The sequence below is a fragment of the Rhamphochromis longiceps genome, linkage group LG20, assembly GCF_057381845.1.
Source record: "Rhamphochromis longiceps isolate RC_006_pf linkage group LG20, R_longiceps_female_GT1.1, whole genome shotgun sequence".
Taxonomy (NCBI): domain Eukaryota; kingdom Metazoa; phylum Chordata; class Actinopteri; order Cichliformes; family Cichlidae; genus Rhamphochromis; species Rhamphochromis longiceps.
This window is the reverse complement of record NC_140576.1, coordinates 1,673,141-1,690,422: the sequence shown is the minus strand read 5'-3', so window position 1 is coordinate 1,690,422 and position 17,282 is coordinate 1,673,141. Positions and strand designations below refer to the sequence as shown.

Genomic DNA, 17,282 nt, shown 5'->3' with positions numbered 1-17,282 from the left:
ACATGATGTTTCCTTTTAAGGGTACATCAAGAAAAACAGGTTGCATTCTGCCAGCAATGGTTAAAGTACACAAATTATTGCAGAACTGGAGGACACTTAATTCTTATCCTCACAATCACAATCCGATTATTAAGTGATGACGTGACGAATCCTACTTCCGGGTCTAAAGTAGTCTGCATTTAATATGGCTTTTGTGTTGTTAACATGTTTAATGTTTTGTATTTTCTTCTATTTAATCTCAAAAAGCTCCTAAAACAGTCAGTGATCCCTGTTGACCTCCCTCGGCTTTTATTACCGCTAACCATTTATTTAAGCTCAGTTTTTAAAACCTTAGGATGTAACTACAGCCCAGCCCATGCCAGAGCGTTCTCACTCCCGAGGCGTAACATGTCAACGTTTTGTCACGTCCCGCGGCGTTCCTGAGGAACGCGAAAGGAGACCTTCGGCGTTCTTATGGTACGCGGCGGGTTATGGCTGGAATCCAGTGCAATGACGCTCCCGCGGTAGTAGACGTTCCAGCCCTGTATTCCAGCCCTAAACCTAACCTTATCCCTAGCCCTGACCATAACCTTATTCCTGACCTTAACCAGGACTTTAATGATGTTAAATAGCGTGTTTCTAAGCGATTTGAAGAAAAAGAGCGAACATGTGTAGGTTCAGTCCAGACGGTTCTCATATTTCCTCTTTTTCCGAGGTCGTCATTTAGGAACGTGGTGGGTAGCCGGAAACGTAATATGGTGACGATTTGTCACCTAGCGTAAAATGTTACGCTTTGGGAGTGAGAACGGGTTGCCCATGCAGCAGTATATGAATGACTAACCTCGTATTGTGGATGGATTATCTCAGTTGTTCTCCTGGCTGAAGTTTGGTCCTTTTACAGCATCCTGCCATGCGATTACATTTGTTCCTGACCACCGAGAACACTCACGTTAACTTTTATCGAGTGGAAAAAAAGTTAGCTTGTTTATATTATGCTAACATAGCTGTGTCGCTAGCGGTCACGTAGCACATCATTATATACCAGCTAGCCCAACTTCAGTAACCCTACAAACGTCACTGCTGTTTAGTTTTCTGTCTTCATTTATACTGGAAGTGATAACAGAGCTGTACGTTTTAATTTGTTTCCAAAACCCCGCAGTCAGGACATGCTATATTGTATTTAGATAGAAGCTAGCGAGCTAACTCCCTGCTAACTTCTAACTCCGTTAAATGTCATAAATTCCGTTTTCATGGATGCCTGGATGTTAAACTCAATTGTTACACCTGGTAGAGCAGAACGCTGATCATTTTATTAAAGATGAAAGACTTTAGACAGTTTTTCAACTCTCAGTAATGCCACAGTGATCGTTTGATATATGGACCTGCAGCGGAGTTTAGACCCAGACACAGCTAGTGACGTCAGACTGAACGATCGGATAGCACAATCAAATTCATGGGTCAACTGCTATTGATAGAATTTGATAATAACTAGTGAAAGTACATCCACACAAGACGTGTACTATTTAGTCCATTGCATTTGTCAGATTTAGATTACAAACGATTCAAATCATGAGGAAGAAGTATGAGGAAGGACTGTGTACACTCATATCATCCTTATATTCTTATATCTGCCAGATGTTTCTGAATTAATGCTCATCGTATTTAATGTAAGACATCTGGCTTTTGTTTTCTGTGTTTCTTAACTACACAAACTTCATCAAAAAATTAAAAATCATCCTTGCACCGCTATTTTACATCTAACAATGTCATATATACTAATAGAACCAGAACATGAACCATTTAATTTAGAGTCATATAGCACAGTTTGCTCACTACATCTGTACTTCTTCATATTAAACCGAGAACCTGCTGCATACCATCTAAATTTCACACACTACGACAGACATGTTCAATCGATCATATCAAAAGCTGTGTGTGCAATAAGAGTAGACAAGATGTAGAAAACATATTGGCAAAAATAATTGACAACGTAATTCTTTCTCACCGAAAGCCCTAAAGCCATCAGCATCCCAAATTAAGCTCCTCTTTGTGCCCTTCACTGCCACAGCTGCAGCCCTGGAGAGGACACAAGGCCAGCTCAGCCTCATCACAAATAGGCAAGCGGAATGCTAATAAAGTTGGATTCAATCAAATTGAAAGCAGCCTTTTGGTAATTCATGGCTTTAAAATTAGAATTCTTGTTCTGCATTCAGAGCCTCTCTCAGTCTCTCCCACACAGCCTGAGTCTTATCCTGGCTCGACCTGAAAGAATGTTGTGTTATACACTGACAGACGTGTGTGTGAAGCATTATTTGATTTTAATCGTACAAAAACACTTCAAAATAATGGCACTTTAAAATATGTTAATAGGTTTATGAGCAGAAAAGCTTTATTATGTAACTTTACCTTGATATTACATTTGAAAACAGATATCATCTTTTTGCTTCTGCTGTTGCTGCTGCCATTCTCTGTTGCTTGTTCACTATTGACACTTATCCTGGTCTCCCCAGACTCTGGCAACATCAATAAATCCAACTAAGCAACAAGTTTCTTCAACAAACAACTGTGGCTGCTGGCAGAAAATATAAAGGGCATCGGCATCGCCCACCCCCCAAACCCTCTGACCACCACTTGATTTTTTAGATGAAAAAAACAGTGAATCTAAAGTTCAGATCACTCTCGTATTGTTTCATTAATAACATTAATAACTATATTTATAAAGTGCCTCCGATTAAGCTTTCTCAAGCACCATGTGTATATATGCACTCGCTCGCTACTGTAGTTGTCCTCCTGCGTGTGCCCTCAGAGGGCTCTAGCTAATGGCAGTGTCATAATATTAGTCATATTAGGAGGGGATTAGTAAAAGAAACCGTCTTAAGGATGTGATCCCTGGGAGGGGGTGCCAGATACTGCTTGTATTACTGTCAGCCCGTCTCACACACATATTGGGAGCCGAGCAGCCGTGCCTGCTTTCCTCAATAGGATCTGTGGAGAAACATGACACACTGAAGCGCACCACCTACCGTAGCTCATTCCCCTCTTCCAGAGTTTTTTTTTCTTTATCTCATCTATTGAAGTGCTGGTGTGAAATGTGTCTGGTAGAAAAACAGAAATGCTGCAGCAGTGTAGGAAGGCTGAAGCGTGCAAATTAGAAGAAGCAGACCTCTGCTTTCAAGCTTCTTAACAAAGCGTTCCCTCTGACCGCGCAGACTGTGGCGTTTTTGGTTGAAGCCAAAAGTGGCAGATTTATCGGAGACCGGAATCTATGATTTTCAGAACATAATGCATCTGAAAATACAGTAGTGCAGTCATCACCATTGTTGCCTCATAGCAAGAAGATCCTAGGTTTGACACCGTCAGCTGATGGAGGGGGTACTGAGCAGCCCAATCACGGTAGTTATGGCAGCATCAGTGGGACATGTAATTACAGTGCACATCAGGTTACAACATAGGTTGTGACATAGAAAACAACTAGTTTATGATGCAGGATTTCACAAGCATGAATCCCCAGGCAGACCATTCAGGTAGGGCTACAGCTGTTGCCAGTAGTTTGCATGGAAGACGCCAGCTTGTCTGCAGACGTTCTCAAACTACTCGCCAAGTTGCTAGTTTCCATGCAAACTAGCAATCTGCTAGCAACCAAAGCAATAGCTATGAGGTTTTTAGTGCAGCAATATATGTAACTACTTTCACCTGGTGACTAATGGTCGCTAAGTCGCTACCTGGTCAGGGAACACACATTTTTGCTAACAGGTGGCCCACCAGTCTGTAGGTCTGTGTGACTGAGTCCTAACTCAGGTCTAATATTTGTGTTATTGATAAAACAAAAACTCATTGCAGTATTTAGAGCTCCAACGTTATTCAGATTTATGGCAGCCTGCATAGCACTAACCTATCCATCGCCACTTTACCCATTAGCAGCTCCACAGGTCCCAGCAGAAGGAGTTGCTTTTAGCAGAATGGCCAGTATGCTACACTGTAGGCTGCAGGGTTTACTTTGTATTGCACAAAATAATCCTTATATCTATATATCAATATATCATTTTTTCTTGTGTTATATCGACACTGCTTGTTAAAACACGCAGACACTTTTTTGGCTTTTAAGCATTAAGCAGAAAAGGAAGCTAAAGATGGAGGTGGAAATGTCCGCACATTCAGCTTAAGTTAACGTTAAAGTTTAAATATAAACTTTTTTTAACTTTAAGTTATTGTTTTTTTATTACTAGCGAATCCTTCTGCTTTATAAGCAACGAGACTGAGCTGAACAGTCAAAGGAAGTGTTGTTGTTTAGTTACAGCCTCTAAATGTTACTGTGCCGGGACCCTGACCCACAGTGTGCCCTACACTGACAAATATGCTAAGACTAAACACACAGTGTGTAAAAAGAAGTCCTCAAAGGTAATAGAAAGTATTTAAACGTGCACGCTCATCCATGTCTGTTTCGTTATTATAGCCTTTATTGGTGTCACACACACACAAACACACATACCCATATAGTGCACAAATACCCACAAAACTGAACTAATTACTGCTGTGTGTGTGCTCCAGCTCAAACATTGCAGTCTACAGTATATAAAGCTTCATTCTGAATTCATAATTGCATAATTAGATATAATTGCATGTGCTGTGGGCTTGCCTGACAACCTAATGAGGCAGCTGTAAAATAGCTAGTGGTTCCACTTATAAGAACATAATCAAAGACTACAAGATAAAAGGGCACACACAGATAAACACGGACAGACAGTAGGACGAGCCCAGAGCTACACCCAGACAAAAAAAAAAGAAAAGAATTATTAAAACAAGAAGACAAAGTGAGTTTTCAACGCTCATTATAATCTATCAACAGCGGCTCAGTTCATCAGTGACTCGAAGTGTCTCTGTGGTTTCCATTTCTCAGCTTTGGGGACGTGATTTTCCACCTACCTTGCTCCTCGTCATCGCCGTAAGACTGACCAAGACAAGACTCACAAATATACATCTAGAGAGCAGGGACAGCAGACCCACACACACACACAAACAGTCACACAAGGTAAGGCCTAATTTGCTGGCCTAATGACCGCAGTGATTGCTGTCTAGTTGTTGATGAAGAAAGCTGCCAGAGGGCTGCATGTGTGGTGTAGTTCAGACTTCTGGCTAACAGCTCCTCTTCGCCATCAGCCGTAATGAGTCAGCTCTGACACCGCCAAAGCTAGAGTGTCTGTGTCGGTTCGTTTATAATGGCTGCTGAAAGTAATACCACCTCCCAGCCCACACACTGGCTGAGAGTTCTGTCACTGCAAACTCATTAGCAGAAGCTATAGTGGCGCCAAAATCAACAAATCAAACGGCTTCCTTAATAAGATGCAACATGTCACAGCGAGTTGGCTACCACAAATAGTAACAATGGTTCACCTGCACCGTCTGGATTTGCCTACAATGGTGCAAGAGCATCCACTATATTTCACTATGTTTCAATTAATCACAATTATCTGTTAATGAGCCTTGAAGTTTCAGGAACAGCCTGTTATTACTTAGTAAGACATGATTCAGAACTTTTATATGTACAAACACAAGATCAGGAGCGCTCTGTGTTTTTCGTCTTTGGTACATGTTTTGCAGACAAGCCAGCTTCTTTCTCCCAGCATGCCGGGAAGTTTCTGCTTTAACAGGTGGAGAGCACAGCCTGCCTTCTTTTGTGCTGCGTTCTGACTCACTGAATCTGTATGTCATCACTGCTGTCTGTGGTTTTCAGTCATCTGTGGAGATACCAGACTAATATGTAGCTGCGTTTTAGAGCCCAATTAGAAATGATCACATTTTCCACTAAAGAAAGACTGGTGAGGTCAAAAAGGTGGCTAAGACTAAAAATGACTCACAAGTGCAGTATGCAATACTTTCTTCCTTTAGAAATTCCTTAAATTTTAACCACATAAGACTGCGTCTATCATACAGTTTTTAAACCTGTGAAATGCAGCCTGGCGGCACCAAGGCAAAACCAGCAATGTGTTGTTGGAAACCAGATAAGAGTGAGAGATTATAAAAGGGCTCCATACAATGCCCTTTGTGGCGTTTACTATAATATCATTATATTGCATAACCAGCTCTGACTTCTTCGTATTTTCACATGTAAATTCAGCACATTTAAAACCAAAGTGTTTGATTATGCATCAAGGCTTTAACACAACATCTCGATTGAACGGAGCTCCCCTCGCTGGCCACTGGGAGCATCGACATTATTTCCCATTTAAAGGCTCATTATTTTTCAAAAGCAACAGAAACATTACTTAAATAATGGTTTGGATATTGCCCTTGTAATATGAGTAATCTGACTTTGATACTTGCTTCGAATATTTCCTGACTGTCAGAGCATTATAAATATCAGTGCATTCACTTACTGGTGTACTACATCTGTTGATGGCATTGCCTTGTGCTGGAAAAAAAAGAAACATTTGAGAGGCTGACAGAAAGACAGCAGAGTCTGGTCAAGAGAGATGCTATTAACAGTGTAACTGAAGGGAAACGTGTAATGACAGGACCCAAGAGCCACTGATGAGGGTGATGGATGGCTTTCAGCTCAAATACATGGCAGTTCATCACTCACCTCAGACATGCACACATACTTATAGTGTATTTTCACACAGAATCACACACTTGCTTTTCTCCCTTATTAACCTTCTGCTCATCCACTTATGCTGTTTTGCAAAAGCCATTCAGCTTTGTATTGATGGCCCTGCAATCACGTAAGCAGCCTTGGAAAAGCTCTCATGTACACGCACAAACACACAGGAACGCTCTGATCTCATACCCCGATCATTGCCACAATATTCCTTCGTCATCGCCGTGCTGTCTGACTGTCTCTATCTGCTGCTTGTTATTTTCAGTGAATTCATCAGCCTGCTAGCGCACAAAATGTAAGAAATGATGAGGAATGGCCTTCACTGAAAAGCCGAGTTCCACACATTGTCTTAAAATTGATGATTTTTTTTGACCAAGAGTTGAACGATTTTTTTTATACAGATTCAGATGAAAAATAAGAACAGGCAGAAGTTGGATATTTTGACAAATTGTCCTAAAAGCACTTTGGTTTCAAATCCTAGAGGCGCTGAGTTTACAGTAATCCACATAAAAGAGCACCTTTGAAAAGCTGGAAGCTGACATTTTCATTTCATACAGCTTTATTTTTTTAAAAAGTAATCATAACACGGCAGAAACATTTTTGAGAACGTCGAAAAAATTTTAATTTTTGTCCGACAACAAGGCCAAAATGTAGACACAGTCAATAAACAGTGACAGTAAATACAAAAAGAAACATTGTAAACGTTGTAAATGAAATATTATAAAATATGCTGGCACTGATACAGATTCTTTTTCCTAATGACTGACTAGCAAAAAGATTAATAATGATTTTTTTCCTCTTGTGTATACTGAATCCGCCCTCCACATTAACCTGAGTTAGACGCACACAGCTGGAGAAAAGATGCACCTCATGCTTTCCCCCCATGAAACCCACCCCCTTCCCCCGCTCTTCACCCTTTCCTTGCTCTGTAGTCGAAGGAAGCAGCGTGGGGGCGAGAGGTGGTGGGTAAACAGTGGTTCTGCAAAGTGCTTTTTCCCGGCCTGTGTATACCTGCGTAATAGAGGCAGTAATGGAGTTTGTTCAGGCTAAGGTAATCCTGGAGCTGTGAGCTCAGCATCTGGTGCTGTTTCTCTCTGACGCTGTTTTGTTCCACAGCAGGTCCTGATGTTGTTGTAGCTGTCACTGTAACTGTCCCACACAAGCCATTTGGGAGTAAAGCAATGGGTGTCTGCATTTCTGTGAATGTGTATTTTCTGTTGAAAAAAAATGTGCTTATCAAAAGTGGATGTGTGTGTACAGTATATCTGTGTGCACCCCCCCCCCCCCCTCCTCCCCAAAAAGAAGGAAATAAAAAAATGCATAGAGATAAAGTGAGGTTCTGCTGACGGATGTGTGCATCTGGATCTGTGCTGAAAAATACATGTGTGTGTCTGAGTGTAGCGACAGAGCGGGAAAAGAATCTAAAGAATATGTGTTTGGATGTTATAGCTCACCTTTGGGAGGTGGGATAAGAACAGGGCTGACGGCTAGGAATGAATTTACGAGGCTCGATCTCCCAGAAACAATTTCTTTATGTGGGTTACACACATTTAGAGTGGCTACTTGTCCCCTCCCCCCGGGCCTCAGCTCACCACACACAGCTACTGGAGATGGCCAATGAAATACAGAACACTCTTTTATAGGACACATGCTTTTTATTTATTTTTATTTAGCCCCTGTAGCTTTCTTTTCTCTCTCGCTCTGTCTAGGTCTCTGTCTTACTCCTTCCTGTTTCTCAGTCTTGTTCACCCCCCCTCCCATCTCTCCTATTCTCTTCTCATCGCACGCAGCTACGAATGAAAACGAGATCACCTTTTATAGGCCGCATAGTGTATTTTTTGTTTCCTCTGGTTGATCTCTTTGTCTTTATTAGAACTATCTCTCTTTTCCAATCTCTCTCTCTCTCTCCGGATAACAGCTCTGACATTATTCCCGTGGCCCAGAGGATTTATTGGTAGAAGTCAGAAAACTACAGGAAAGGGTAGAGTGTGTGTTAAAGGTGCAGAGGGAGACATAAAATTGTGGGATGTAGAAACATGAAAGCATCTGTATGTATCTGCTTTTGGTCATGAGGCTGCAGGAAGTCGGGGTGAAAATGGTCCAATCTGACCAAGTCCTGCAGTCTGCAATCACCTCAGGCACGTCTGTGACAGGAGTCTGCTGTCACTGTGTTCATGTCCGATACCATCAATCATATTCTAGCAACATTCAGTTATGAATTTATAAAATACTAAAAAAGGAGTAAAATCAGGACACCGATTTTTTGTTTTTTTGGTAAAGCAGTGCATTATTCCCTACATTAATCTTCATACTGAGCCATTCATTTTTCCTGAAGCACATATACACTGGGGTTCTGCTGTGGTGTAGGAGTTAAGATGGCAACCATGACCTTTGTTGCATCTCTGGCCCACTAATTAAGACATAAAATGCAAAACACGCAAACATACACATTTTTATATTTGCATATGCACACACAAACAAGCGAGGTCAGTCTAAACAGTGTGACTGTGAAAACGCATTTGTTTTCCCAACCAATGAATAATCAAGTGCACGGAGACTAAACTTAATATAACCTTGAACCCAGAACCAAACCATTTAACTCACCAGGAACGACATTCTCAGGGCAAACATCTGGTACTTTGTAATGTCATGGAAGAGACTCCCTCTCTCTCTGTCTCTCCCTCTCTCTCCCTCTCTCTCCCTCACATTAAATGGGATATAATGTGATTCATCCAAGATGGAAATTCATATTAAGTAATTTGAGCATGCTCTGCAGCCTGTAGCAGGATGTAGGCTGTAGTAACTAAATGTTTCCTAAATGACTAAGCAAAACATATCTGCACTTACATTGTTTTGGGGGGTTTCTGTGCAAAGACTGTATAGAAAAGTTGCACATAGCCCCTGTGGCAGGGGTGGGCAATTCCTTTTTCCAAGAGGCTGGATGCCAAACTGGGACAGTTATGAAGACACGCACCAATAAGCTTATAGAGAGTTAAAATTATTAGTGAGCAGAACCGAGTTTAGTTTATTGGTGTGTCCCTCCACAATAGCTCCAGTTTTTCATGTGACCCTTTGGGAAAATGAATTGTCCACATCTGCTCTGTAGCATCAGCCATTTGTTTGTATTCTTACGTGATCTAAATAAACACTGGAGAGTTAGATTAGCAGCTTTCATTATTTCATTAGAAAGGTCCATCTATAGATTACATATTTACATCAGACAGACACCTAAACTGAAGCACAGACTCTTTTTACTCCGGGTTGGTGATCCATGATGCATCAACACCAGAAAATTGGTCAAGAGGTCCAGTCCAGCGACTTAGATTATCTAAAATGAGACCCAGCAGGCAGCCAGTGGCTACAGATGCCTTTGTCAGCATCTTCCTGCCAGTCAGAGCTGCCATACATCTAAGTTTAAGCCTTGATTGAGTATCTGGAGAAGGAAATTAGTCGGGGAGACCAAAATCATGCTCTAAAATCGAAAGTCTGTTGGGATGGGCTTACATCTGTAGCTAGTCTCATGTGCCATTTTTGGGACTTATGTAGCCCTGAAGGTACTTGGTTACAGTTCTTCTATTTTAGATTCATAAATCCAAACAAAATGCATTCCTTGAAGTGACAACCAGAACAAAAATCCCACCTCTTTTAACTTCATTCTGCTCTGTCTTCATTTTTCTTTAGTTTTCCTCATTTCTATCTTTCATTTCTCTGCAGTTAGTAAAGTGAGTAGAAGCCCAGAATATTTTGTGACTAAACTTTTCATGTTAACAAAGTTCACTAGTGCCTAAAGTTTTGGGGTCACTTAGAAATGTCTTTGCTTTTGAAAGAGGAACACATTTGTTTTTGATTAAAACTGATTATGAATTTGCAAATAACAAGCAAATAATGATGATTAATGACAGATTTTTTTCTAAATTGTTTATTTTTAAGGCATGTAGGTGTGCAGAGGCCCCTTTTCAGCAACCATCACACCTGTGACGGCGTTATCTAATACAAGAAAAACTCATCAATATGGGAAAAAAGGGTTTTTTCCAAATATGTAAGCGTCGCTGAATTGCTGATTTAAAGAAGGAAGAAATCTGACTGAGTGTCTGGAGCATTAGCCTTTATGGGTTTAATTAGCCTCATAAAGAGACTGCACATGTTGTGTACTACTCCCGTCACCGAAGAGCACTCACTGAGATCCGAGTGTACACAGCTGAGCCAGAGAACAAGTACATCAAAGTCTCCATCTCACCATTTCTCGACTGGGAGCTACATCAACCCACAAAACACTGGGTCTTATAGGCAACGGTGAAGAGGCAACTTCGCAATGACAGGCTTTAAGGTCCAAAGCCAAGTCTGCCAAATCTGTCAGTGGTCAATAAAATGGAAAGCATACTATAAATGCAGATAGCATTTGCGGCCACATTAAGGCCCATCGTTGCCCACAAATTATAGAGCATTCTTGTATCGCTCCATAAACCCCAACAATCCAACCAATCTCCCTTGTTGCTCTTGCTCACCATCACCTCTGTGCAATCTTTCTCCTCCTACCATCAAGTCTTGCTGGCAGTTCTCTTCCTTCTTATTTTCTAACTCCCTCAGTTCCCCTCGGCTCGCCTCCCCTGTGCTCTTCACGGAGGCTTGTGAAAACGGAAGCAGAGAAAGAGACAGCGACAGATGGAGCAGTAACATGTCGAAAATATTCACAGTCGGGATGGCCAGCTTTGTTTAAATTAAACAAGCCTGTGTGCACACAACACTTTATAACCAGGTCTAGGTCATGAAGAGGCTTGAAACCGGCACTACCTTCTTCTTTTTAACAGTGAAGGAAAGAAAAGTAGAGCCTGGAACACCTAACTCACAGCCTCTCCTCTGTTAGACTGATGATTTATGCTGCCATGGTCAATGTAAAGTTTTCATATTCACACATCAGGTGCAGAAGACACCCACCCCTGCATAGCCTCTCAATGTTTAACATGCAAAAGCAGTGGCCTGCATTTCAGTCATGTTAAGCCTACAAACACTCCACACTGAGTGCAACTGTTAAACCAGGAGACATGTAATAGAGAATAATGGGGGATAGAGAATAAGGAAAGCATAAAGGTTCCTTATCAGCTCTTTTTCTTTAAGAATGCCACCTCTTACTTTAATTTATCAATTATTTGGCACATGTGGATCCAGCTAATAGGATCAATCACAAAAAAATAATCATCGTGAAGTGACAACCACCACACGGCAGGTCTGCCTAAAATAGCGCACAGAATCCGTCAATGCCCGCATACGCACAGCTTTACCTGAGCGCCCTTGTGCGTGCGTGCGCATACGTATGCGTGCGTGTGCGTGTGTGTGTGTGTGTGTGTGTGTGTGTGAGAGAGAGAGAGAGAGAGAGAGAGAGAGAGAGAGAGAGAGAGGTTCTATAGGCTGTGCAATATCTGAAACAACCGCAATCATTTGTCTTTGCTATAAAATCACAACCGCGTGAATAAAACTGACACCAAAGCAGACCAGGCTGACGGGTGGCGCCACTAGAAATCATTTTCACAACTCTAATGCCTTCCTAAAATCCAATCCCTTTCTATTTCTTTACAAATGGAGCGGATGAAGTGTAATCCATTTCGTGCGTAAATGGTTTTCTAAGGCGTGCTAACCAGTAGACTGACACGGCTGCATCCGTGCATGTCAGGTGGGTTAGTAATTGACTTTTTTTGTTTTTTGTCTTTTTTTATCACGCTCACTTCTCCTGCTGTTAACTAAAGGCGCGTTAAAACCGTGAGGGACACCGAGCAGCTCCGCCCAGGTGTAAAGGCTACCCTGTGACCCATACCTGTTGGTGCGGTGTGGTCTTGTTCTGTTAGCCCAGCAGGTGAACCTCTCTCCTCATAGCCGCTCCGCTATCCGAGACAGAGAAGAGACTCGCATCCCCACTCCACTAGCGGAAAACAGCTCCTCTGTGACACCGGCCGCTCAGTTCGACTGGAGCGGAAAAGTTATACCATACCATCCACCTCCGAAGCCGGGTAGCAGACACACACAAAAAAGGAGCCGGTTGCAGATGTGACCTTCTGGGGTGGTGCTCCTGCTACTACTCCTGTGCAAGGAAAGGTCTCCTGAAAGTTCCGCTCCTGTCCTCCGCTTTTGCACAGAAACTTAGTTATTAAGCCATGTCACGAAGGAAGAAACAGCCAGTTTGGAAACCTGGCTTCTGTTTTGCAGCAGCAGTCTCCTTCTTTTTCTCCTCTTTAAACCATGTAGTGTGAAAGCAGCCCAGTGGCGGGACAGAGATGCGTTGCGGCCGGGGAGTCACGCAGACTGTTACTGCGCTCCTGCTTGTCCGCCAGGAAGATGGAGAGGATTGCCTTTAGAGTGTAAAACTCTGAAGCGGAGCAGCGCCCCCTAGCGGTTTAGTTTGGGAAGAACCGCTCACCAATGTGCGGGCAACAAATGTAAATGATACTGTACAGTAATGTGGAGAAGGGCCATATGGGCTGCGCCAAGACATGTTGGATATGTGATATTAGTGGTTTATTGCTGGCAGTGAAACAGAAAGAAGCATCAGCCAGCGTCCTGACACAAAACACATGCACACAATGCACACGTGCAGTCAGACAACATCAGATGTATCAGCAAAAATGTTTGTGTCACTTCATGAAGGACAAAACAATATTATTGTCTCAGTGTGTGTGTCTATGTTTCTGTCTGTATCTGTGTGTGCACACGCGCCCCTCTCTCAACGGTGAGAGGTTCAAATTAAATTGAACTCACTTTAGCTGAGCTACGGGCATTTCCCAGTAGACTACACCAAAAGGAGCGAAGGGGTGATCGACACCGTACCGTCCAAATTGACCGGCCTCTCTGCCTGAGCGAGTGTGTGTCTGTGTGCGTCTTTATGTGTGTTCCGTTGCCCGAAATGACCTGAACTGCCCAAAGAAGTTTACTCACAACAAATGACTTTGTCCAGACTCAGTCACTCTGACCAGTGCAGTTCATTTGAGGAAGTAGTCCCCACTGGCCCTCTAAAGTGTGACGACTGTGCATGTGTACAGTATGTGTGTGTCACAAAGTGTGCAGTTTCCCCTCTGGTGGCAGGAGAAACAGATAGACAGTAATAGGTATTAAGGACACAGAAATCAGGCGGCGGAGAAACCTGGTAGTAAAACTCTACACTCGCACAAACACTTAGTGAGACAAAGTACAACTGAAGTTCTGGTGGTGGTGTGTACTTTATATTGGAGTGAGCATACAAGTGTGTGCGAGATGTAATCGAGGTGATGATGTATGGCTGCACACATGGATGACAGGGTAATTGATCCATAGTGGGGGTGTGATTGTGCACGTGTGCACGTGGGGAGGCCTGCTGCCAGTCATATATCATTTCACCCAGTGAGCTAATCTGTTACGCTGACAAAGAGTTCAGATTACTGATCTGCTCTCCTTTCTGGTCACCCTCCTGAACCTTCAACACTCCTCTCCCCTCCTTTTATTTCCTCGCCTCTTTTTAACTTTTGTTTTTATCGCTCATTCTTTAATCCTCCCCTTGTATGCTAGCTTCTTAATTCTCATTCTCCCTCTGTCTCTTTGTTCCTCTCTCTTCTTCTCTCTTGCTCGCTAAAGTAACACGGGTGAATCACGGGTAACCTGGAAAGCCCAACCATGGGATTTGTCTTCTGTACTGCGTTCTGGCAGCATAGTTAAACTCAGCATGTGGTTGTTCACAGAATACTCGCTTTCCTTTACATATCACATGACAGCCTTGAAGTTGCATGTTGTGAGTGTACGAGGCATGAAACATGCGAGCACACACATACACAGTCACGTGGACATGATAATCGAGCAGCTCCAAACAGTCTAATCGTATTCATTTGTCATACTTTTCCTTCTATCAGCTCAGTGAAACAGCTGAAAAGAAGACAAATCCTGCAGGACCAGCAGATAATCCTCGCAGACATGAGGCGTTTGCCACATGGCTCTGTACTGCTCATAATCATCAGAGCAATAATTATAGTCGGCAGTGTCCCGTTTGGCACTTATCACTTGTAAGACCTCACAGTAAAGAAAATTAATTTTTTACGATGATTTTAAAGACGATTTTATTGTTCATAAGCTGTTTGTCTCTCTGCTTCTCAACGTCCTGCGTATGTCTGTGGCTTGCAACCTTCAGCTAATTGGGTCCAGCAGAAGAAGTGGATCTTTAGAGTATTTATAATTCATAACAGTGTACAATTCAAAAAAGTATAGTTAAAAAATGGTCATTTAATGCGATAAACCTACAGAGAATTATTTCCTGAAGCCATAGGTTGCCTGTTTCCAACAGCTTTGACCGGCCTGCAGCTTTGGTTTCCTTTCACTGCAGCTCAGCACCAAACTGCAGATAAAAGAGCAACTGTCTGGTGAGCAAAGTGAAGCTTTTATTTGCCAAGGAACCAAATCATGAGAGCAACCTGAGTTATCTTTTTTTTTTAATCGACATTTCTGCGTGTGCTCTGACCTTTGCTCTTCTTTAGATCTTTTTTCAGCCTCTGTGTGTTTCTTGCCCTGACTTTAGCTACTCCACCCGTGTGTAGCTGTCCTCCCTTTGAGTGTTTTTAGTTTGTTTCCCCCTCTCTGCCACGTCGACTTGTATCATGGGTCATTACACTCGTCTATTACTGTAAGTCTTCCTGTGTGCCTGGCACTGCCTGTTTTGCTGCTTTTATTTGTGTTTTATTTGTTTGTAGTTTCAAGTCTGTTTATTTTAAACTCTCTTCCTTTGTCCTCTGTGTCCACCTACAGATCATTACAGATGTTTCCTCTGGATTTGGTAAAGACCAGTATAAAAGTACGACATTTTCCACAATGATACAAACACAACTCCTAATGTGAATGATACTATCGCTCTTTAGTGGACAAACAAGCAATTAATGGTTGGCTCTGTCAAGTTAAAAGCATCTGATATGATGCTAGTTAATATAAAATGTGGCTAAAAGAAAGTTCAAAGGAATGATGGAACAGGTTACTCCATGCATGGCTGTAGCTTATTTAAGTTGACCAGTTTTAGGGCATCAGTGAAAGTTTGTGAAAGAAAAACACTACGGTGCATCGATCTATGTCAAGGAAGACTGTTTAACAGAATCAGATCAGACTGCTGACACCATCTGTTACATATATTCTGTCATCACAAAGTGGATTACATCTTATGCATCTATAAAGTTCACTTCTTTACAGTAAAATGAAGGTTAAAGCTTTATGTTTGTACTTCTGTGCAAGATTCAAAGCCCTGCCAGATGACTCTTACTACCACTACTGAGTGCTGAGTGCATCCTTCATATGGAATAAACACTCATGCACATACACAAAATTGTCTTCTGTGTTGCACTGGCAGGCAGTCATGCCAGCATTAGCATATGAAAGACAGCAGCTGGAAGGTGTCTCTGTCGCAGTTGTTCTTACTTGCTGTGGTATCTATTTTTGATGGCTGTTTTTCTGTGTTCTTGCTGTCCCTCCTTAGGTCCATCACTCATACTCTTCCTTTCCTCCAAAGATGACTTTCCACAGTCCCACATGAGCGTAATCTCCATAGAGCATATTTGCATTATTTCTGGACACTCCAAATATGCCGTTTTGTCTGCACAAAAAAATCGAGTTATGCTGACTTTCAGGAATCTTCCTGTAATCCAGAAATCTGTGCATTCAAACTGAAAATGCTGAAGAATCTTTTTACCACCCGTTTTTTTCTTACCCCTAGCAGCGCTTTTACATCTCAGAAAACTAAGAATTGTAGCGTAAAAAAGTTTCAGCAAATCACTTATCACAGACAGAGCTGCCCTCAGCAGAGGAGCCTTTATCTCAGAGAGCAGCAGGGCGCATCTTACTAACTCAACCCTTTCTCCTCTTGTCTGTTACGCTCGTTCACTCAAAGGTGTAAATGTTCAAACAGACTAATTCCTTCAAAGCTATGAAGAGCATGAAAGACCAGTCTCCACCCTCATTCCTAATTGATGGCCTCACATCGCAGCATGAACGCTGGATAAGTCTAGCTCATTAGCGGTAACTACACTACAGTTAGCTCCATTAAAATTACATTACAGACATTCTAGACACACCTTATTCTGATCCCCTTTCACTCTGCTTCATTCACTTAAAATGTCATTTACAGTAGATGTGCAATGTGAGTGAGCAGAATGAGCTTATTTCACTAAGAGCAGAAGAATAACCTCATTGTTAGTCATAGGCTACAGCATCTTTCTGTAATAAATACAGTTAAAAACACCATAAATACAAACAAGAATGTTTTTTAATTCCATTCATTTGTCTTTATGAATATGCAATCCACTTATTAGAGTAATTGTCCTTAGAGGGTGTGGGGTTAGTGGGGTTAATTAAAAAAACAGCCACTAATGTGAAATCACCGTGTGATACTCGCACTTTATTATCACCTCCAGCTCTCCTCCACACGGCTCTTTTTCCATCAGGCATTTTTTTCAACTCACGTTCGCTGACCATTCAGGCCATACAGTGCTGTTGCTCATATTGTGCTTTTCTCCTGGGAAAGCCAGTAAATGCTAGCATGTGACCTCAGGCAGTTTCTGAACCCCAGCCTTTAGATCAACATGACATGATGAATGACAACATTTCACTGATGTTATGGCAGCACCTGGAGATCCTCCCTGTAGAGCTGCAGGATGCTGCATCAGAAAAGGACACCTGTGATGCTGGCCTGTGCTCTTTCCACTGCATTTCTTGCTGC

At 42.2% G+C, this 17,282-nt stretch overlaps 1 protein-coding gene across 1 annotated transcript in view; it reads right to left on the bottom strand.

Annotated features, from left to right (window-relative positions):
* Positions 1-12,855, bottom strand: part of LOC146644576 (chemokine-like protein TAFA-2) — a 98,286-nt gene extending 85,431 nt beyond the window's left edge. The window contains exon 1 of the mRNA XM_085393657.1: positions 12,384-12,855. The gene's annotated coding sequence lies outside the window, so the exon portion shown is untranslated. The remainder of the gene's footprint in view (positions 1-12,383) is intronic.
* Between the last annotated feature and the right edge of the window lie 4,427 nt (positions 12,856-17,282).